This window comes from Narcine bancroftii, chromosome 11 (genome assembly GCF_036971445.1).
Source record: "Narcine bancroftii isolate sNarBan1 chromosome 11, sNarBan1.hap1, whole genome shotgun sequence".
Lineage (NCBI taxonomy): Eukaryota > Metazoa > Chordata > Chondrichthyes > Torpediniformes > Narcinidae > Narcine > Narcine bancroftii.
The window spans coordinates 9,439,032-9,462,539 of NC_091479.1; the positions used below are offsets into that span (position 1 = coordinate 9,439,032).

General features: G+C 44.6%; 1 long non-coding RNA gene across 1 annotated transcript in view; it reads right to left on the bottom strand.

The window, feature by feature from the left end:
* Window positions 1–17,749: 17,749 nt before the first annotated feature.
* Window positions 17,750–23,508, bottom strand: part of LOC138745475 (uncharacterized) — a 69,575-nt gene continuing 63,816 nt past the window's right edge. Inside the window, exon 6 of the long non-coding RNA XR_011346295.1 lies at window positions 17,750–18,995. This is a non-coding gene — a long non-coding RNA (uncharacterized lncRNA). The remainder of the gene's footprint in view (window positions 18,996–23,508) is intronic.

Genomic DNA, 23,508 nt, shown 5'->3' on the forward strand with positions numbered 1-23,508 from the left:
TGGGACCAGAGTGAACTGCTGATCTTTCTTGGGTGGTTCGACTGGAAATGTTTGCAGTGTTTCCAGCAGTGAGAATGGAATCGCTGCCAGTTGAAAACATTCCCGAACCTGAATCGCGTGCCAACATTTGTTACCTTGGCTCCAACATGAGGAATGGGCTTTCATCCTAGTTCCCAGGCTTTGCCCATGAACATACACCGAAGGAACAAACATATGTAGCTCTTGTTCCAATTTCAGATTTATTGTCAAAGTACATTTTATGATATCAAATACAACCTTGAGATTCTTTTTCCTGCGGGCCAGGCAGAATTGCCACTTATTGGTAATGCAAGAAAAAGCCTGTACTCAACATACACGTAAATAAATAGAAATATAATCAAACCGTGCAATACAGAGAAAATAAAAAATTATTAACGTGCATAAGTACGAGTCCTTAAATGAGTCCCTGATTGAGTTTGTCGTTGAGGAGTCTGATGGTGGAGGGGGAGCAGCTGTTCCTGAACCTTGGGGTGCGAGTCTTGTGGCACTGAGACCTCTTTCCTGATGGCAGCAGCGAGAACAGAGGGTGTGCTGGGGGACGATTGCTGCTGCTCTCCGACGGCAGCGTTCCCTGTAGATGTTCTCTGTGGTGGGGAGGGTTTTGCCTGTGATATCCTGGGCTGTGTCCACTACCTTTTGCAGGGCTTTACGCTCAGCGATATTGGTGCCCCCATAGCAGACTGTGGGTGCAGCCGGTCAGCACACTTTCCACCACAGCACACATCTGTAGAAAACTGCCAGAGTTTCTGATTTATAGGGACAGCGTAAAAATCAGGATTCTGTTTAAATCATCTCATTTGTTCTCATCGACTGCAAACACAACTGGAGGCACAGTTCTCTTCTGAAAGGAATATACTGTAGACTTTCTTTATTTCAGTCTGCGATGTGCAAGAATAGTGGGGGAGCCAATATTGCAACCACAATGGTGAGATCTGGTGATGGAACTGGAACAGTTTATCAAGACAATGGCTTCAGATCTCTCCACGTGTCTCACTGCCAGATTGTTTTACACTAAAGAGGTTTGAAAAACACGTTTTTGCATTGGATGGCTTCTCCCGGGCAACCAGCCTATCGTCCATTCAAAAAGAACAACAAATGCACAAGCACCACATTTATGACCGGGCAGAGTTAGTCATTCAGTCTGGCCAGCAGCATCCTGTGACTAACAAGTGAAAGCAACTCCTGTCTTGTTCCAACCACCCCCCCCCCCCCACTTAGTTCTCATTGGCAATCGAGAGTTAAATAATAACTTTTTTTATTGCAGTGAAAACATTGTTTCTCAAAATGGTTTTTTTTTATCAGATTTTGTATGTTTTTCTTCGCTCTCTATTAGCGCCTGCGTGCGGCTCTGACGGCTCAGCCCCAGAACCAGATAATCAAGCTTACCTGTGAAGAAGGATCTCCTAAGCTTGTGAGCAGACCTCGCAATTGGGAGAAGCGGCAGTCTCCGCTGGACCGCGGCACCTTTCGACAGCCGGCTCTCAGGCAAGTTAAACGCCACCGGAGTTTCAAACAGCCTGTGAACAGGCCATTTCGGGGTGGGGGGGAGTCTAGGAGCCTGAAGACGAGCACTCAGTGGCACAAGGACAGCTTCTTCCCCTCTGCAGTCAGAATCCTGAATGAACCAAAGATATTGCCTCACTATGACTTTTCGTGCACTGTTTAAATTTTATTTTTGTAAGGTGGTTTGTGCTGTGATTCTGCCGCCAAACAAGAATTTTGAGACTTGTTCATGACAATAAATTCTGATTCTGGTCCATTTCCACAGCAATGGGCAGTGAAACTCCCCTGTTCTGCATTGTATAGCGTATCTGTTACTGGAGTCTCATGTTCCAACGAAGCTGATCTTGCCCTGTTGCTTCTATCTAACCTCATTCCCAAGTGGCACCTCAATGCTCACACTGTAAAATCACTTCACATTTGGTTTTAAAGTCTTTAAAACTGCACATAAAACATTGCACCTTCCACAGCCACTCAGTGTTTCTGTTCTCCTAAATGAGTACCAAATTGATGCTATGCAAACATAAGTTGGTGAAGTAAACCTTCTGCCCTCAACATGCAGTCTGTTGGTGATGGGAGTTCACAAACTTTTCCCCAACATTTTATCCATTATTGCCCCTCCAACTTTGGCCAACCCCTTTTTCTCTGCCATTTTGGGGCCCATTCATGCTCTAAAGATTGTGTGCTCAGCTTTTAAAAGGGAGCTTCCTATCTTCTTTTCCAAGCCCGACAGACTATTTTTCATATCCAACCAATAGGTTGAAGACCCCTTCCACGCTGCACACATCTTTCTGCACTCAGGATAGTGACTGGATAGTGTCTGGGATAGCAGAGAGAATCACTGGAGTCTCCCTCCCCACAATCAGCGAGATCTACAGGGATCGTTGTCTGAAGAGGGCATGCAAAATCACCCTTCACACAGCATCTTTCAGCTGCTCCTGTTGGGGAAGAGATACAGGAGTATCAGTGTCAGAAAGTATGTTACAGCGACTTCGGGAAGGGGGGCTCGTTTGGGTGGGGGGGGGGTGCTAGCCTGGACCTTCCTGTTGATAACTCCATCCGCCCCTCCGACATGGGGCACAAAACGCCACTGACACTTGATACATGCTAATGACGTGGCTGGGGGTGGGTGGAGAGTCACTAGCGTGCGTCAATCTAGACGTTACTGACACGGGAGGGACTGTCGGCCAGCGATGGCATTATTGTATGGGGGGGGCACAGCATCTCATTTGGGGGTCAATGCCCTTGGTGCCAACCCTGAGAGCCAGCACCACCAGACTGAGGAACAGCTTCTTCCCACAGGCAGCGAGCATGCTGAACGGCCAAAGGACCTGCTCCCACTGACCACCCGAGACTTTTATATTCATGAAATAATATTGATTTGATGAAATACTTGTTCTGCATGTGTATGTGTGTTATGTCTGGTTGTGTTTTTGCACCGAGGACTGGAGAACGCTGTTTTGTCGGGTTGTACTTGTTCTATCAGCTTGACTTGACATAGTTAATTTCTGTGGTGAGATGTGAAAGATAGTGGTGGAATGGAAGACATTCTCACAGAGCGTCGGAGGCCAACATACTCTCATTGGTTCATTAAAGTGCTGGAAATTTTATTGTTTAGGTTTGAGTCTCATTCCAAGCACATTCCTAAATTCCTCTGCCTTTGACAGGCCCAGATGGCTGACCTGCTTCTATTTATTATGTTTTCATGACCCCATTGGGGTCAGCAGTGGAGAACGGGAAGGATTAGGAACTACGGTAGCTTCCCAATTAGGCAGTTTCTATAGAAAGATGCTTTCCAAATGGGGAAAAGAAAAGGAAATCTAAATTAAAAAAAATAAGGCTCTCAGTCAAAAATGCAGTTAGTCAGTCAGTATCTGTGGAGAAAATATTACTTCTTCGGAACGACGAGTCTCCAGCAATTAGTCGATGCATCTCTCTCCGTACATTCTCTGACCATTATTGGTATTTCTGACCATTTTTTAAAAATTAATTGCTTTTAAGCCTATTTTCCACCCAGCTTGTTTTTTCTGTTACATTGTACAGAGACACAGAATGTGTGCTCATGTCACTTCTTACAGATGAGCGTTCAGTGGAGCTGAGAGATATCGTCCTCCGCTGGGCCATCACTTAACGCCTTGTCAGGAGCTCATTGTAGGTAAAGCCTGTCTTGACTAATCAGCGCAATTGTTGAAAGAATATAATTGAGACACACAGCACGGTAACAGGCCCTTTTGGCCCACGAGACCGTGCCGCCCAATTGCACCCAATTGACCTACAAACCGGTACGTTTTTTGAAGGGTGGGAGGAAACTGGAGCACCCGGAGGAAATCCTTGCAGACGCCAAGCCCCGATCGCTGGCGGTGTAGCAGCGTTGCGCTGATCGTTCCGCCAAGGTAAAAAGTAGTCAACGCCACCTTGAGATCTTCCGTTTCTCCTCGCTGCTACCACAATCAAACACCCCAAGATGCTTCAAAGGAGAGATTCCTGTGGTGCAGAGCAGCTGGAATAGCGACATCCAGAAGGAAATGTCACTTTCTCCTGTGATGCGTCACTCTGCTTGGAAATGTTGAGAAAAGCAGACTACAGCAGGGACTACTGGAAAATGATTAATGTTCGCTCATCCTTTCACTTCCCCATCTGTTTCCCTTTTGGATTCGTAGTCTGAACATTTGTTTTTGGCTCATATTCTTCCACTGAACACAAGACATTATCAGTGGCTTTCCTGCAAATGAAGTGAAGGATTTTATGGTTCTTTAGACAAGTCACCTTTGTTCTTCTTTTATACCATGTTCACGCAGTAAAGACGAGAGATTTTTTTCCAGGACCATGTAAGCTGCTAACCTAAACAGTTGGTTCCCTTACATTCCAAGGAGTAAGAGTGAAGGATTGTGCAGTTGGTGATCTCATTATTCATGCAAGAAGCTGCTGAATCTTTTAGCAACTTTGAAAACTTCTACCCGTTTGATCAGTTTACTCCTATTGCTGCAGGATGCTGTCACCACTCAAGCCTCATGCAGCCCCTTCTCATACTATCCTCTTTGCCGAGAAAGTTGCTTAACGTTGAGGCTTCAAATTCAAGTTTGTCATTGTGTACTAAGATGCACTTTGCTGTACTGGCTGATTTGTTGGATAGCACACAAATAAAACCATTCAGGGAGCAGGAATGCAGAGCGTCAGTCAGAATGGAGCAGTGTTATTTTTCGAGGGTGAGTCTTGTTGCAGTGGGGAGGAAACTGCCCTTGAATCTGGTGGTGGTGTCTGATTTGTGAATCATCTTCCTGAGTTACTGAGTGCTCTAATCCAATCCTGGCATTGCCCAAGGAGAGAATCCAGGCCAGGACATCAGGAGCTCAGATGGGCGAGAGTCCTCAGTCGAGACGTTGGGAGGTCAGATGGGTGGGCAGCCGGGGCGTCAGGAGCTCAGATGAGTGGGCAGTTGGGACCAAAAATAGGAGGGGTCAACTTTTACACGGGTCGTACGGAAAACACATGATTGTGGGCCAAAAACGGTGGGGGTCATCTATTACACAGGATCGACTATTACACGAGTACAGTATACAGTATTTGGAGAGGCAGGAATCTGGAGCAAAAGACCAAACTGCTGAAGGAACTCGATGGGTTGAGGAGCATCTGTGGGGGTGGGGGCGAGGGGGCGGAATTACTTAGTGTCCATGACACAGGATGTTGGCTTCCACTGATGGTACTCAACCCACTGTGCTCCTCTCGCAGTTCCATGTATCAAGAAGACATCAATGAATGTGAGGGTGGTTTCCTGCGTGCATAAGGAGATCACTTGAAAGGGGGAAAAGATCATGTATCAAAACCTTTGAATGCTTCTTTCCAAGCATGCACATGGAACAAAGTAAGTGTAATTCTCGTGGTGTGATTTTTATATTTCAAGTGTCTGTTCCATAATGGGGAAACATGAAAGAAAGGTTTATATACTTGAGAACATCAGAACTAGGAGTAGGGGCGGGCTCAATCTTATGCTTTAAGAATAAATTGGATAGGTACATGGATGGGAGAGGCATGGAGGGTTCTGGAAAGGGAGCAGGTCAGTGGGACTAGGGAGATGATGGTCAGCACAGACTAGAGGGTCTGAATGGCCTGTTTTGTATGCTGTATGTTCTATGGTTCTATGAGTAGGCCATCGGCATGAAGCATTGATGATTTTAAAAATCCAATCTTGTTCCTCAAACTCCAGAGGAATATTGAATTCCATTTGGATTATCTGGGAGGGACTTTATATGATGCGTGTTTCTGTAGGACTAGCCGTGAGATCTGTGCAGCTCTTTGTTGACAAAGAGCCCAATGAGTCTCACTGGCAGGGCTTGGCCAAGACCCTTTTGTGATGGGAGAACGCCGAGTGTATCAATGGAACCTTTCCTCGGCCCCTTCAGAAAACTGGAAAGAACAAAAAAGACTCTACTTTTGATGGACTGTCAAGTTTTAAAGTGAAGTACTGTGTGGAGGTGGAACCCACCCAGCAATCTCCATGGGCACAGCTGTCTTCCAGTTGAAGCAAGCAACCACAAAGAATGCAGAAAGCTACATTTGGAGAGAATTCGTTTATTTCAAAGTTATGTTTACAGTTTTTTTCCAATGTTTCTGACTCTCAAAAACTTCTACTGGTGTACCATGGAGAGCATTCGGGCTGGTTGCATCACCGCCTGGTACAGAGGTGCCAATGCTCAGGACAAGAAAAGATTCCAGAGGGTTGTTAACCCGGCCTGCGACATCATGGGCACCGGACTTCACTCCGTCGAGGGCATTGACATGAGGCGGTGTCTTATGAAAGCAGCCTCTATCCTCAAAGGCCCCCAACTACCACCATCAGGGGAAAGGTTCAGGAGGCTGAAGACGAGCGCTCAGCAGCACAAGGACGGCTTCTTCCCCTCCGCCATCAGATTCCTGAATGATGAACCGCCTTACCTCGACTTTTCGTGCGCTATTTTAATTTATTTATTAAGGTGGTTTAGATGAACGTTTGCCATGCGACGCTGCTGCAAAACAGCGAATCTCGTGACTTGTTCGTGACAATAAATTCTGATTCTGATCTTTCCAATTTATCTCTCAATCAGGAATTAGTCGGCATATCAAAAGATCATTGGTTTCAATTAAAAAGGTTTAATGAAGAGTCCACACCAGCATTGCCGGTTTGCCTGCTGCTTCCAGGTTCCACAATTTGCTTTCTCCTTGTAGACTCAAACCAAGGCTTTTATGAGCAAAGGACTGGAGCGTAGCATCGACGTCGACCAGTCCAGACTGACCTGGGTCTGGTTAGGAGCAGCCCTTTATGACCTGGCCAGTAGGCGTGGCTACGGCTCTCAGCCAATCACTGCCGCTACATGTAAATCTGTGCAGTGGTGATTGGATCCCATTCTTGTGCAGATGTCGTTCACATGCAGCAAATGGTTCATGATTTTTTTTTGGTGCACGTCGTTCAACCACAGTTCATGCCTTTGTCTTGGGCTATTGACCTGGAGCCATTTGAACTAATCCCAACATTTAAAGGGATTTTGAAGTTCAAATCAGCTTTAAAGATCGGAATTAATAAATTGATAATGAGTAAAAGATCATTAATCTACTGCCCTGGTGTAAGAATCCATCAGCGAAGGGAATCTGATTTCTTTGCCTGCTTTGGGCAAGATGTTACTCAGAACCACCACGCTGTGGCTGCTTCTCAACAGCCCCTGTGAAGTGACCTGGGCAACACATTCTCAATTCAGGGCATTGTGGCCACGTGCAGCAAATCCCAGTGCCTGCTGCATCCTGTAAACAACAAAACCATTGTGTTTGGTTTGGAGTGAGGCCTAGATTGGGACCGAGCATGAAAAATTTCCGTTCTTTTTTTGGAGGCTTCCATCTGAAACGAGACCACCTGGATGCCCCCAGCGTAACTCATGGCCACTTTCAGGGAATCACCTTCATTAGTCTCTTGCCTTTTGGCTCTGCAGAGACCGTTGCTTTACCCTCTTTTCCTTCCAGCAATGATAAAAGCTGATCATTCTTTACTCTTGCAGCTATAATTCCAAGATGTTAATGAGTCTGCAGGAAGTGAGTTATTGCAGCTTAACAATATAATTAAAAGGGTTTTGTCATCTGGTAGATTGCATTTCAAGGGAATTCACCAGGTGAGTTAACAGAAGGAGAGCACATTTAGTAATACAATGTTATTACCGCACAAATGGTGTTATTAAAAGGTTTTCTGATGGATTCCTCGTGTTTCGGGTTCTAGATTACACGTGGTAAGGTGAGTCACACAATTGTAGGGAACAATAGCAATGAATTCACACTGGCAAGCAACCATTTATGGATCGAGTCTGCCCCATCATTTAATCATGAGGTGACCCATTTTCCCCACTCAGACCCACTGCCCGGCCTTCTCCCCATAACCTTTGATGCCCTGGCTAATCAAGAAACTATCAATCTCTGCCTTATGACTTGGCTTCCACAACTGCCTGTGGCAACAAATTCCACAGATTTACCGTCCTCTGGCTAAAAGAAATTTCTCTGCTCTAAGCAGGCGCCCTTCAATCCTGAAGTTTTGCCCTCTTGTCCTAGACTCTCCCTCCATGGGAAACAATCTTCCTCCATAGGAAAAAAGGTGGAGGCATTAGGTATAAATAAGGAGGTAGTGAAATGGATTCAGCAGTGGTTGGATGGAAGGTGTCAGAGAGTAGTGGTAGAAAATTGTTTGTCCAATTGGAGGCCGGTAACTAGTGGAGTTCCTCAGGGTTCGGTCCTGGGTCCACTATTATTTGTTATATATATTAACGATCTGGATGTAGGGGTGGAGAATTGGATAAGCAAGTTTGCGGATGACACAAAGATTGGTGGTGTTGTGGACAGTGAGGTAGATTACCGTAGATTAAAAGGTGATTTAGGAAGGCTGGAAAATGGCTGATGGAATTTAATACAGATAAATGTGAGGTGCTGCATTTTGGAAAGGCAAATTTAAATAGGTCATATACATTAAATGGTAGACAATTGAGGAGTGCAGAGCAACAAAGGGATTTAGGAGTTATGGTAAATAGTACCCTCAAGGCTGATACTCAGGTAGATGGTGTGGTGAAGAAGGCATTTGGAATGTAGGCCTTCATAAATCGGAGTATTGAATTCAAGAGTAGGGAGGTTATGATGAAATTGTACAAGGCATTGGTGAGGCCAAATTTGGAGTACTGTGTGCAGTTTTGGTCACCAAATTATAGGAAAGATATAAACAAAATAGAGAGAGTGCAGAGAAGGTTCACGAGAATGTTGACAGGATTTCAGGGTCTGAGTTCCAGGGAAAGGTTGTGCAGACTGGGGCTTTTTTCTCTGGAGCGTAGAAGATTGAGGGGGGACTTGATCGAGGTGTTTAAGATTTTAAAAGGGACAGACAGAGTCAATGTGGATAGGCTTTTTCAATTAAGAAAGGGGGAGATTCAAACTAGAGGGCATGGTTTAAGATTGAAGGGGGAAAATTATAAGGGGAACATGAGGGGAAATTTCTTTACGCAGAGGGTGGTGGGGATGTGGAATGAGCTTCCGGCAGACGTGGTCGAGGCGGGATCATTGGTTACATTTAAGGAAAGACTGGATCGTTACATGGAGAGGAGGGGACTAGAGGGGTATGGACCGGGTGCTGGTCAGTGGGACTAGGAGGGTGGGGATTTGTTACGGCATGGACTAGTAGGGCCGAACTGGCCTGTTCTGTGCTGTAAGTGGTTATATGGTTATATCTACTCTGTCCATGCCTTTCAACATTCAAAATGTTTCAATGAGATTTCTCCTAGACCAAGAGCTGTCGTACATTCCTCATGTGATAACCCTTTCATTCCCGGAATCATCCTTATGAACCCTCCTCTGAACCCTTTCCAATGTCAGCACACCCTTTTTTAAAAGAGGAGCCCAGAACTGCTCACAACACTCCAGGTGAGGTCTCTCCAGTGCCTTATAAAGCCTCAACATCACATCCCTGCACGAGGACTCCTTTGCATCTGGGAATTTTCAATTTTCTCCCCATTTATGATATAGTATGCCCGTTTATTTTGTCTACCAAAGTGCACGACGGTACAGTTAAAGAGATGTATTTCATTTGCATATGTGGAATGTGGTCGGCTAAAGCAGGCATGATATGAGGACCTTTTCATGCAAAGTGATGGATGCAGATTTGACTCAAAAGAGAGTTGGGCAACTAGCTGAAGATCAAGCGCTGACACAGCAGTGCAGTTGGTACAGCATGCTTCCTCTAAGCACTGGGGATCCAGGTTCAATCCTGACAACTAGTGCTGTCTGTGTAGAGTTTGCATGTTCTCCCATTAATTACTTGGGTATCCTTTGGCTGCTCTGATTTCCACCCAAATCCCAAAGACCTGCAGATTGGAAGATTAATTGGCTGCTTGAAATTGCCTCTGAGAGAGAAAATCTGAGGAGAGTTGATGAGACTATGGGGAGAATAAAATGGGATAGTATAAGATTGTTAATGGGAGTTGCACTGGACAATGAAAATTTTGCTCCCTGAACACTTTTCAGTGTATTTTAGAGCTTTTGAGCTACTGACCATAACAATCACGTTTAAAAATTTCCTATCACGTACCTTTTTTTAGATATAACCTATTTTTGTGATTCCCTGTCCTATTTTAAGTCTACTTCAAGCATCCAAAACCGTGAAGTGCAACACGTGATTGAAAATTCATTTTCTGCATTTGCTCTTGGACTCCTTCCCTACTGATCTTGGTGCCGTCAGTGACGAACACGGTGAAAGGTTTCACCAGGACATTGTAACCATGGAAAAGCGACATCAGGGCAACTGAAATCCATTGATGCTGGCCGAGTATAGTTTGACACTGACACAAGATGCTGAGTACAAACGAAAATCAGCGGAAAATTATTTTTAGGTCGGTTGAACTGACCCAACGTGTCAGCGTCATAATGGGATTAAACAGGCTCAATTTAATAAAAGTTAATTCAATGTTTCTCCAACTTCTTAAGTGATCCAGAAAATCTGAAATTATCCTTGTGTTCATCTTGAAGTTGTCTTTCATATTTCAGGAAGCAAACGCTCTGGAAAAATAAATTGTCCAGTGTCGTCAGCATGGGCTTATGTCCTGAAGAGTCTGATTAGAACTATAGAACCAAAGAACATTACAGCACAGAAAACAAGCCATCCAGCCCTTCTAGTCTGTGCCGAACTATTATTTTGCCTAGTCCCACTGTCCTGCACCCAGTCCATAGCCCTCCATGCCTCTCCCATGCATGTACCTGTCCAAATTCTTCTTAAATGTTAAAATTGAGCCCGCATTCACCACTAAAGCTGGCAGCTTGTTCCGTTCCACACTCCCACCACTCTCTGTGTGAAGAAGTTCCCCCTAACTTTTCCCCTTTCACCCTTTACCCATGTCCTCCGGTTTGTATCTCACCTAGCTCGAATGGAAAAAGCCTGTCTACATTTACTCTGTCTGTCCCCCTCATAATTTTAAATACCTCGATCAAATCTCCCCTCATTCTACACTTTAATCTTTCCCTGTAACTCAGTTCCTGGACTCCTGGCAACATCCTAGTCAATCTTCCCTGCACTCTTTCTATCTTATTGATATCCTTCCTGTAGTTAGGTGACCAAAACTGTGCATAATCCTCCAAATTTGGCCTCAGCAACGTCTTGTACAACTTTACCGTAACATCCCAACTCCTCTACTCAGTACTATGATTTATGAAGGCCAATATGCCAAAAGCAGCACGGTAGGCGTAGCGGTTAGCGCAACACCTTTACAGCGCCAGCGATCGGGACTGGGGTTCGAATCTGGTGCTGTTTGTAAGGAGTCTGTTCTTTCTCCCCGTATCTGCATGGGTTTTTCACGGGGGTTCCCACCATTTAAAAACGTACCCGGGGGTTGTAAATTGGGGAGCACGGACTCGTGAGCCAAAATGGCCTGTCACCGTGCTGTATGTCTAAATCCAAGAGAAATTTTTAAAAATTTCAAATTTAAAAGCTCTTTTCACAACCCTGTCTGATTCTGGGTTGTTTCCCTGTGTGACTCAGGTCTGTGGGAGAAAGAGCCAGAAAAATGTACAAAGTAAATGTCTGCCTCCTGCAAACTGATTCTTCCATCTGGCTCAGTGACAAATTTGGTTTCATAAACCATCCGCCCCCCCCCCAACCCAGCAGCACCTAGGAAAATGCTTCATGCAAGTAATGTAGGTTTGAAGTATGATGCCTTTTGATTCAGGTTCCAGTTGGCTGGGAACAATGACTATACTCAGCAAAATCCATATGTCAACCAAAAAAAATGGCCAAATACAGTCAGTGCAAAATGAGAAAATGTAAATAGTATCATTTCTGGCAGCAGAAATTAATAGCCCTAGAAACTATTGCGGAATGAATCCAAGACTGTGGACCTGACAGAGAAATTTTCTGCTCTTTGTGCTTCTGTGATCATATCTCGGGAAATTCTTTACCCACAATCCTCGTGTATAGGAGCCAGTTTTATTCAGCTGATAGGAAGAGCTGCCAATAAGGGACCAATTAGAACATTTTATTTTACGGTGCCATAAGAAATGTCCTGCTTAGCAATAAATAGGGATGAGATGATATTTTATTTGGTGAAGTTCTACTTTCTCTGACTGTCCTTGGCTGAAGACTATAATCTCACAGCGAGTTAAAGATGTGCGTCGTGGGACTGTTCCCATGATCTGTGCCTTGGGGTTGATCCAAAAATTCAGTACACGGGGAAAGAAGGTGACTCATACTGCATTAAATTCCATCTGCTCGACCCACTTTCCCAGTTGATGTGGGTCCGTTGAGGGTTCAGACAACGTGGTCCACCGTCCACCAGTTGCTGCCTGGCCTGCTGGGTCTTTCCAGCATTTATTTTTTTTTAATTTAAGTGTATTTTATCAAGCTGTATGAGTGCTGCAGGAACTTTATATCCATCACACAAAATTAGTTTCTCAGGTTTTCTCATGATAGAGGAGCAGAAGGAGGCCCATCGGCCCATCGTGTCTGCTCTGCCATTCTAATCATGAGCTGATCCATCCTCCCCGTAACCGCCTTAAATACACCCAACGACCTCGATTCCACAGGCCCACGGCCCTGTGACTAAAGAAAATTTTCCGCATCTCTGTTTTAAATTGACCCCCTTTTATCCTGAAGTTGTGCCCTCTTGTCCTAGACTCCCCTACCATGGGAAATAACCCTGCCACATCTACTCTGTCCAGGACTTTCAGCATTCGAAATGTCTCCATGAGGTCCCCCTCATCCTTCTGAACTCCAACAAGTACAGTCGAAGACCCAGCAAGAACATTCCTCATGCGCTAACCCTGTCATGCCTGGTATCATTCTAGCAAATCATCTCTGAACCCTCTCCATCGCCAGCACGTCTGTTCTCAAAAAAGGCGCCAAAAACTGTACACTGTCTCCAAGTGCAGTCTCACCAGTGCCCCATAGAGTGTCAACATCACATCCCTGCTCTTGTATGCTATCCCTATAGAAATGAACGCCAACATTGCATTCGCCTTCTTCCCCATCGACTCCACCTGGAGTTTTGTGTCTCTTTGCTATTGCTACTGGGCTGTTATTTTTTTAAAAATCATCAGTTATCTGAAAATATCGTCTATCTGAAATAGGCCCGGTCCCAAACATTCCGGATAATCGGAGTTGTACTGTACCTGTTCCATGACAGGAAGAAGTGATTTTTAATTTTGAAATCACAGAAATCATACATAGTTATTTTGAAACGACCTATCACCTTCCCATGTGTTCGAAGTCACTAATTGGCTTGTATCATTTGTCATTGTGAACCTGATGGTTGTCCAGCTTCTACACCTGAATGAGCATCCTCTCCCCTCTTCATTTTCAAGAAACAAAAATGTTCAAAGAAAGGTCTTTTTTTTAAAAAAAAAGTCTGCAAGAACTTTTTACCCAACAGCTTATTCCCCACAGTGTTCAGAAGAGTTGTGATTAATCTCCGGAGGCTGCAGGACAATCCTGGCCGGAAGCTTTGTTGAAAGGATGTGCCATTGGCAGTGGTCCATAAATTATGGTCAAAACAAAAACGGACTGGAAAGGAGCTTTAAAATGTGAAGAGAAGTCGGGATGAGGTGTTAAACCATCCTGCGCATCTTGCAGCACCCAGTTCCTGTTCTATTGCACAAGTTTCCTGCCGTCACATTGCATTGAAATCTTTCGGTGATGTTTTCCGTTGCCAGGAAGCCTGGAATGTGTTTAAATAGGGGGAGAAAAGAAATGCAGGTTGCAGGAAACCTCTCAGGACACGTGTGTCACAGGTCCTCAGCTTCCTATTTGCACTGAGGATGTACGAGTCACTCCATGTGGATTCACCAGGCACTGCATCCGTTGGTAAAAATAATCCTGCTCACAGAGCAAGAATTTATTTTTATTATTGTGAATCATTACTCAGTCATTGCATGACTAGAATCAAGCCAATCTCTCTCTCTTTCTCTCTCCTTTTATCTTTACTCTCTCTCCTTTTTCTCTTTCCCTCTCCCTCTTTTTCTCTCTCTTTCTGTCTTTCCCTTTTTCTCTCTCTCCCTTTCTGTCTCTTTCTCCTCTCTCCCCTACTCCTTCTCTCTCTCTCAGCCAGTTGTGAGATGGATATTTTTATTCAAAAACCAGGTGTTTTTCACCAGGGTATTACCTGGATTTGAGCATTTCGTTTGTAAGGAGAGATTTGATAGGCTGGGTTTTTTTTCTTGGAGCGAAGGAGACTGAAGCCTAAGGACTGAGTGAATTGAGGACATCTGCATGAGGCAGCCTCTATCCTCAAGGGGACCCCCCCCCCCCACCACCCAGACCACGCCCTCTTCACTCTGCTACCATCGGAGTCTGAAGTCGAGCACTCAACGGCACAAGGACAGCTTCTTCCCCTCTGCCATCTGATTCCGGAATAATCAATGCCTCACTTTTCGAACATTATTTTTACTTTTTTATCGTACTGTTGTAAGATAGTTATATAATATGAATATGACACCAAATTTCATGACTTGTTCCTGACAATAAATTCTGATTCTGACTGGTGGAGGGAGATTGGGGAGATAATAAGAAGAATTTATTTCCCTGGTGAAGAGCATAAGTTCTGGGTGAGAAATGGAAGGTTCAGAGGTTATCTGAGAAGCTATTTGTTTTCTCCCTCCCCAGGGTGTGGTTGGAATCTGACCCCATTCATCCTCTTCCTTCCTCCTAACCCCTCTGCCACTTCCCACCACTCCTCCCTCCCCCCCCCATCACCTTGGCTCTTTTGTTCACCTGGCACCACTGTTCCCTCGAAGCTGTGCAGCCAGAGGACAAAGGAAATTAACGTGCACAAAAGGTTGCTTACCTAAAGTAATGTAGTAATTAATAATTATGCTTGATAATTAAATGGGAGAATGCAATTACACTTGTATTATATTAAAACATGCCAAATGAGAGAGAGAGGCTGGGCCATAATGACCTTGAAACAATACTTTTGTCACAGGAAAAAAAATTTGCACAACATAAGATGCTTGCGCACACTGACAACTCAATATTGGAGGGAACTTTACCTGTCACCTGCCAGCCTTTGCTCCTCCCCCGATCCCTATTTGGGTGTCTGCCTGGTTCTTCCAGATGAAGGGTTCTGGCCTGAAATGTCGACTTTGCGTTGCTTTGCAGGGATGGTACAAGACCTGCTGAATGCCTCCAGCATTGTCTGTGTTGCTGCCCCCGACCCTTGCCTCATTTCCTCACGAAAGTCTGAGCGGTGGACTGGAGATTCAATTTAAATTTAGACGTGCAGCTCAGCAACAGGCCCTTTCGGTTCACTGGCCTGGGCCGCCGAATTCCCCTGGTATGTTTTTGAATGGTGGGAGGAAACAGAAATGCCCGGTGGAAACATGGGGAGAACGTCCTTGCGGACAGCGCGGGATTTGCACGCTGGTCGCTGGTGCTGTAACAGTGTTGCGGTAACTGTGCCACCCGACTGCGGTGGACTGGGGCCTGTGTGGCTGCGGGGTCACTAGAGGCAAATCCACAGGCACTCGGTCACTCTGGGGGGACTTTTTTTTTTCTCTTTCTCCAACTGTAAGAGGTGCCAAGCAGTGTCTGCTGATGGCAAATCTATCTGCCTTATGGTCGACTAAAGCAAATGTTAATGTAATATTGCACCTGTTTTATTCTCAGCAAATGCTCGGTGATGTACTGTGGTGATGAACATCACACATCTTCACAAAGGAGCTGGTATGTCCGTAGATGACAGACCAAAGGGGCTTTTTCTGACCTTGCATGAAAAGAAGTTCAGCATTTTCAGGAGAAAGAGGCACAATTTCATCCCATTTTCAGATTGTTGAAGTTTTATTTCCCTGAAGGTTGCGAACCTATGGATTTCTCTTCCATTACAGGCCAAGGTGCTGAATAAGTTTGTGAAAGAGAAATTTCCAACGTGAGAGGGAGGGAGGGATAAGATAGAGTTGTATTCATTGATAGGAGAGACTAGAACTAGGGGACACAGGGGAGTAGATTTAGGACGCAGATGAAGAGGAACTGCTTTTCCCAGAGGGGGGTGATTCTCTGGAATTCGCTGCCCAATGAAGCCGTGGAGGCGACCTCAGTAAATATATTTAAGGCAAGGGAGGATAGATTTTTACACAGTAGGGGAATTAAGGGATGTGCAGAAAGGCAAGTCGGTGGAGATGAGCCCATCATCAGATCAGCCATGATCGCATTGAATGGTGGAGCAGGCTTGATGGATGGCCGACTCCAACTATTTCTTATGTTCCTATGGGATCAAGGGAGTGACAAAGGGAGGGATGGATCAAAAAGGGCCCACTTCTATTTTTCTCTGTTTTATTCCATGCGTGAATTTAGCTTGTCGGCACCAGCCCTTCCCTCTCCTTAATTCAGAGAGGGGACGAGAAAAGCTGCTCTGGTGGGAAGGAGGGCTCTCAGATTATCTGATAGCTGAACACTGAGAGGAAGAACTGGTCTCCTGGTGAGGAAGGATATTTGTCAGTGAAACTTGGAAAGTGGCCCAAAGGGCTGAAAGTTTCTAACCTTTGCTAAGATTCCATTTCTTATGCCATTTGGTACAGGGTAGTGTCAAATCTGTACTCATCGCCAAAAATCACAGCTCAGAATGTCACATAACTTGAGAGCAAGTCTTTGGGCCTTGAAAATAAACAGTGTGACAATGGTAATTTAAGGTGGGGAAAGTGAAGCTTCTGATCTTGGCTTGGTTTTACTCTATTTAAAAATGGGAATGGTCGAAACCGTATCCAAAAGCAGGAGTTCAAGTCTCACCTCAACAGCTGGCAGATTTTACATTTTGGAATTAAAAAGCTGGTATGAATAATGGTGAAGTCCTAAAATCTGGACTGCTCAGGGATTGAGTTAGTCCGGATTTTCCAGATTCTTGGGCAGTACTTTAAAGATTCAAATGTTAAGGAGGAATAAAGAAGAGATGAATAGGTACATTTTGATTGTTCATTAACAAAACATTTTTCATAGAAAATAAAAATTGCAAAAAGAATAAAGAAACGTTTTTTGTTCATTTCTACAGCTATGGTTCTTACACATGCACGCACACATACAGTGGCGATGAGCCCAGAATGCCAAATTGGTCGACGTGGATGAATTGGGCTAAAGGGCCTGGTCCGTCCTGTGACTCTATGTAGAAGAGTAATTAAAATTAAACAAATATTTTGGAAAAGTACTACCTGTATTTAATATTAGGCTCACTCCAGCAAGGAAGTTGTTAACAATCCTTTGTTTTTCCTGGCTGGTGTTATCCAGCTCGGCACAGGGCTCCCTTCATCCACTCCACCCATAGAACTGGTCCAACGCCATTGTATGTCACAGGAAATAACAGTAACCTAACTCCATCCGGCCCTGCCAGTCTCCAGTGGGACAGGCTCATTGCAGAAATCATTCTGTGCAATGATCTGATTAATATTCCTCTGTTACCAATTAAAAAGCACCAAAAGTTGCCCCCTCCCTCCCTCCCTCCCAAAATAGCTGCATTACTTTGCCAGACCCACCGCAGTCCTTCAGTGAATCATCAAGGAGATCGACTTTCTGACATGGCCCCAGAGTATTGACATGATACCCAGCTGTAATTGAGTCTGACCGTGACTGAAAAACCATGAAGGAGCAGAAACCCCTCTCTGTTACTCTCCCAGCCCACCGACAAAAGACAAATTTGAGCATTGTAGCCAACACCTCGGGAGTCATTAATACACAGCAGGGAATAGGATTTAGACATCCAAGCTTACTACCACCGTGAGCTCCTGACAGAAGCCCCGAACATACATGTGTAAAAGCAAAAGCTCAAGATTCATTTACTGTCATGTAATAAAACATTTTGCAATATTACAAGGAATTTGCTTTCGTCTGCTATAAGGCAGACAGATTTGCCATCAGCAGAAATTGCCTGAAGCACATTTTACAGTCAGAGAAAGAGAAGCAAAAGTTCCCCTCAGAGTCACCGAGTGTCCGTGGATTTGCTTCCAGCGCTGCCACAGCCCCTGCGGTTACATAGAGTCCAGTTCAAGCCATCAGTGACCCGAGCTCCAGAGTCGATACTCTGACGTGATCAGGAAACCTTCAGCACCCTCTCACGTCCTGGTTTCGATACCTGGTACCCCTTCTGCCAGCCTGGAGCCAGACACCAGCAGTCCTCAGGCTGGTGTGAATCCCTCGACCGCAGTAACCCTCAGCCCACATCCTGCATGGGTTCCTCATCTCGAGTCACCCAACAACCTGCTGCCTGTGTGCTCTTCTGCCACAGAACACCTCACGGATCTGTCACCAACAGCCCACCGCCTGTGTGTTTTTCAGCTCTGGTCAGCTGTTGTGAGAAGTAAAGAAGAATCTTCTTAACATTTGAGGTGAAACCACCATTCAATATAAGTGCCATATGTAGATGTCATGACCTTTCCTGGTTGACCCTGCTCTCACTGGTCAGCTCGTGTCTCCTCCCCCTTTCTTCCCCATCAAGGCTGTCATTGCTACAAGCCTGGCCCCAGTTCGAGTCCGGGTCAGTGTAAGTGACCAACACAGGGATGCCGTCCATCTCTTGTAAATAAAAGCCTTCAGTCTTGGCGACCAGTCTTTGTGTGATTGATCGTACTTCAACATTAAAATTAACAGAATTGCAGTTATAATAAAGACCATTTATGTAGTGATGGGGGATTTACTTCACAGCATATAAAGTATTGATTTAATTGTTGCTGTGCCAGAGGTAATCCTCTATCCTTGGTACAATGCCATTGATAGTTATTTTGATGAATTAACATATGAATGAGAGTGTTCCTTTAAAATACTAAACAAGATTCTTTCTCTTGACCTCCAGCTCACAACCTCCCCATCCAAAACACTTCCGCTCCTCGTCTGCAGATGCTGCAGATTTCCAATTTATTATCGTCACAGACAACTCTGAGGCTCCTTTTTCCTGGGGGCCACGCAAAATTACCACATTGTTAGTGCAAGAAAAAAAGTACACCTGTAAATAAATAAAGAAGTGAGTAAACAAACTGCAGTAGAGAGAGATAAAGTGCACAAGTACGAGTCCTTAAATGAGCCCCTGATTGAGTTTGTCGTTGAGGAGTCTGATGGCGGAGGGGGAGCAGCTGTTCCTGAACCTGGTCGTGCGAGTCTTGTGGCACCTACACCTCTTTCCTGATGGCAGCAGTGAGAACAGAGCGTGTGCTGGGTGATGTGGAACCTTGAACTTGCTGCTGCTCTCCGACGGCAGCGTTCCCTGTAGATGTTCTCGATAGTGGGGAGGGCTTTGCCTGTGATGTCCTGGGCTGTGTCCACTACCTTTTGCAGGACTTTACACTCAGGACTATTGGTGTCCCCCTACCAGCCCTTGCAACAACTTGAAAAGCCCTTCCCACTATCGAGTACAGAGGTAGTGAGTGGAGGTCATTGTGTTGCAGAGGGAGACATGTAAAAGGTAAGTGAAGGGATAACGGATCTGACCAAGCCCCTTTTTTTTTTATCAAACCTTTAACCTCATTTTAACACCATCGATTTCATGAGAAATATCACTGCAGCAATAATGACATTTGGGGAAGGGTGACAATGTGAAAACAAAAATAAAGGTGTTATTTTAGACCGACTTTGCATAAGAGACCACGGCTCCTCAAACCTGTCCTGCCATTCAACATGATCTTAGCTGAGCTGCCTGAGGCCTCATCTCCTCTCATTTCCCTGAGATTTCACAAATATATCTAGTAAACACACAGGCAACACGGTTGGCGAACGGCAACGCTATAAGGGTGCCAGGGGCCAGGGTTCGAATCCCGCGCTGTCTATAAGGAGTTTATACGTTCTCCCCCTGTGTCTGCATCTGTTTTCTCCAGGGGCTCCAGTTTCCTCCCAGCCTTCAAAAACATACCGGGGGGTTTGTAGGTCAACTGGATGTAATTGGGCGGCGTGGGTTCGTGGGCCGGAAGGGGCTGTTACCATGCTGTGTGTTTGATTTTCATTTTAAACTGAGTACTGGAGAAACTCAGCGGGTCCCGCAGCGCATGAAATGTTGGTAATAGGTCTTTGCCTCGCCGAGTGACCCACTGAGTTTCTCCAGCACGCTTGTGTATTTACTACCATCATAGCGTCTGCAGACTTTCCGGTTTCACCACAAATATATATACTTTTCTTTAAGTGCTCCCAATTATCTAGCCTCACAGTGCTCTGGAATGGAGAATTCCAGGCATTCACACCATCTGGAGAAAAGAGTTGCTGCATTCCCCAGTTTTAAATGATCCCCCCCCTCCCCCATCTTGTTACCTTGTCCTTTTGTTGCGCAGGCGAGTGGAAACATCTTGCCATCACTCTGTCCTGTCCCCTCAGCATCTCACATGCTTTAATAAGAACACCCTCATTCTCCTGAATTCCAAAGAATCTAGATTGGATTTCTTTAATAAGAAGTCCGTAGTCTGTGAGGATAAGCTGTGGGCACTGGAGAGATGTTGGTCAACTGATAGACACCCTTTGTTTTTCAGCTTTAGTGGAAAGGTGTCCCAAGGCATCACAATCAGACTCTTTTCAGAGTGAACTTTTTGGGTTGACCAGGTATTTTTATATTTCTGCCTGTATTTCTTTGCTTCCTGTTTACAATAAAAGTGTGAAGGAATCTGATCCAAAAAGTCAATCATCCTTATTCTCCTACTAATGACCCACTGAGTTCCTCCAGTGGATTGTCTTGCTATGTAAGAATATTGCAAAGCAAAAATCCAGCCTGCACAATGAGTACAGAATATACACCTGGGTGGATTTGGTCCTTAATTTGCTGTGTAAACTAGGATTCAGATTCAGATTTATTGTCACAGTACATACATGACATCACATACAACCCTGAGATTCTTTTTCCTGTGATTGAGGAAGAATTACCACTTATTGGTAGTGCAAAATAAAACTGTACACAACATATATGTGTAAATAAATAAACAACTGTGAATAGATAACTAATGTAAACTGACTGTGCAATACAGAGAGTTATAAAAAATACGTTGCACAAGTAAGAATCCTTAAATGACTCTTTGATTGAGTTTGTTGTTGCTGGTGGAGGGGGAGCAGCTGTTCCTGAACCTGGGGGTGCGAGTCTTGGGGCACCGACACCTCTTTCCTGAAGGCAGCAGCGAGAACAGAGCGTGTGCTGGGTGGTGTGGGTCCTTGATGATTGCCGCTGTTCTCCAATGGCAGCGTTCCCTGTAGATGTTCTCAATGGTGGGGAAGGTTTTGCCTGCAATGACCTGGGCTGTGTCTACTACATCTTTCAGGGATTTACGCTGAGGGATATTGGTGTCCCTATACCAGACCATGATGCAGCCGGTCAGCACACTTTCCATCACACATTTGTAGAAATTTCCCAGGGTTTCTTGCATAAACTTTTGATCATTAAGTGCATATATATTGACCAAATTCCAGAGTTCTGAATATTATCATTACATATCTCCCTGCTGGATCTATTATTTCCTCCTCTATTTTGATTGGTACATTTTTATTGATTAATATAGCTACTCCTCTAGCTTTTGAATTATACGATGCTGCCATTACGTGTCCTACCCAATCCCTCTTTAATTTATTATGTTCCACTTCAGTTAGATGCCTTTCCTGCACGGATGCTATATCTAATTTTTCTTTTTTCAGTAAATTTAATAGCCTCTTCCTTTTGATTTGGTTATGTATTCCATTAATATTTATAGTCATATAGTTCAACATGGCCATCTCAAACTCTGTTTACACCTCATTTCCGCTTCCTCACCACCACCTTTCCCCTTTACCCCATTTTCATTTCTCAGTTTTCCTTTTTTGAACTCAATGTATGACAACACTTCTAAAACATAAAATACTTCAACCACTCCCACATCTAAAATTCCCTTAACTCCAAGTGTGTCCCCCCCCCCCTCTCTGAGTCGCCCCTTGTCCCTTGCCGGGCAACCACAACTCCCCTCTCCATTTGGACTGTGAAGCCGTTCGCAAGTGTCAACTGATTTTGCAATGACTGTTATTCTCTCCCACCCAACCTCCTCCAGAAAAGACTTTTATCTTCACATTAGAACAAAGCTTCCCCCTTTTTCTTTTTTTTACCCTCTCCTCTTTTTTCCCCCCCCCTTCTCCCTTACTTCCCTTTTCTTCCCTCCTTTAGTTCTTACTTATACATTATTTTTACATCTTTATATGTAGTTTGTCGTCATTCTTCATTCTTGTTACATCTCTTCATCTCTCTTTCTGGCCTGCAGGCGTTCTGCCAATTCTCGTGCTTTCTCTGGATCCGAGAACAGTCTGTTTGCACCCCTGGGATAACTATTTTAAGCACCGCTGGATATCTTAACATAAATTTATAGCCTTTTTTCCATAGGATCGATTTTGCTGTGTTAAACTCCCTCCTCTTCTTTAGGAGTTCAAAACTTATGTCTGGGTAGAATTTTTTTTTTGACCTTTGTACTCCAGTGGCTTTTTGTCTTCTCTAATTTTATTCATTGCCTTCTCCAATATATTTTCTCTTGTCGTGTATCTCAGAAATTTTACAAAACGGATCTTGGTTTTTGTTGTGACTGTGGTTTCGGGGCTAATGTTCTGTGTGCCCTTTCTATTTCCATTCCTTCCTGTATTTCTGGCATTCCTAGGATCTTAGGGATCCATTTTTTTATAAATTCTTTTATATCTTTGCCTTCTTCATCTTCCTTTAGGCCCATTATCTTTACATTGTTTCGCCTACTATAGTTTTCCATTATATCCATCTTCTGAGCTAACAACTCTTGTGTTTCTTTAACTTTTTTGTCACTTTCTTCCAATTTTCTTTTTAAGTCGTTCACTTCCACTTCTACCGCCATTACTCGTTCTTCCACATTTTCTAATCCTTTCACTACATCTGTTATGACCAGTTCTATTCTACTCACTTTTTCATCTGTACTTTTCATTTCACTAAATTCTAGTGTCAGCCATTCTTTTAATGCTTTCATTTGTTCTTGAAAATAATTTTTATCTATGTGTTGTCCATTCATTTTACCTCCTATTCCTCTGTGCAGAGCTTGGTCTTCTTCTTCTTCTTCTGTGTCTGCTCTTGGATTTGTGTCTTCTACTTCTCTTCCTTGTATCTGTCTCTCTTCTAACTTTCTTGTTGAGCTGCTTGCCTCAGTTTGTTGGGGTTTTTTTTCATGGCTTCTTGATGCTGGTCCTCTTCTTCTGCACTAGTTATCTGTTGGGCCTCCTGCTTCTGTTTTTCTTTCTCATCCCTCCCTTTCCCGTTGCTTTCCTTTTCTTCCAGCTGGCAGCCCTGTTGTCGGGCATCTCTCAGCTGTTTGTGCTGTGTAGATTCACTCCACAGCTGGTCCCCCCTCCCGTCGGTGTTCTCCTTTTCCTTGTTGTGCACATTCCGCACCTCTGTTTGGCTCAGTGAGCCATTTTTGCAGTCCTGCGGTCGGGAGGTCGCGACCCTGCGGGGTCTCCGCTAACCTCGGGGAGCGGGCTCCTCTATCCACAGCGGGTCCCTGCTTCTTCGTGCA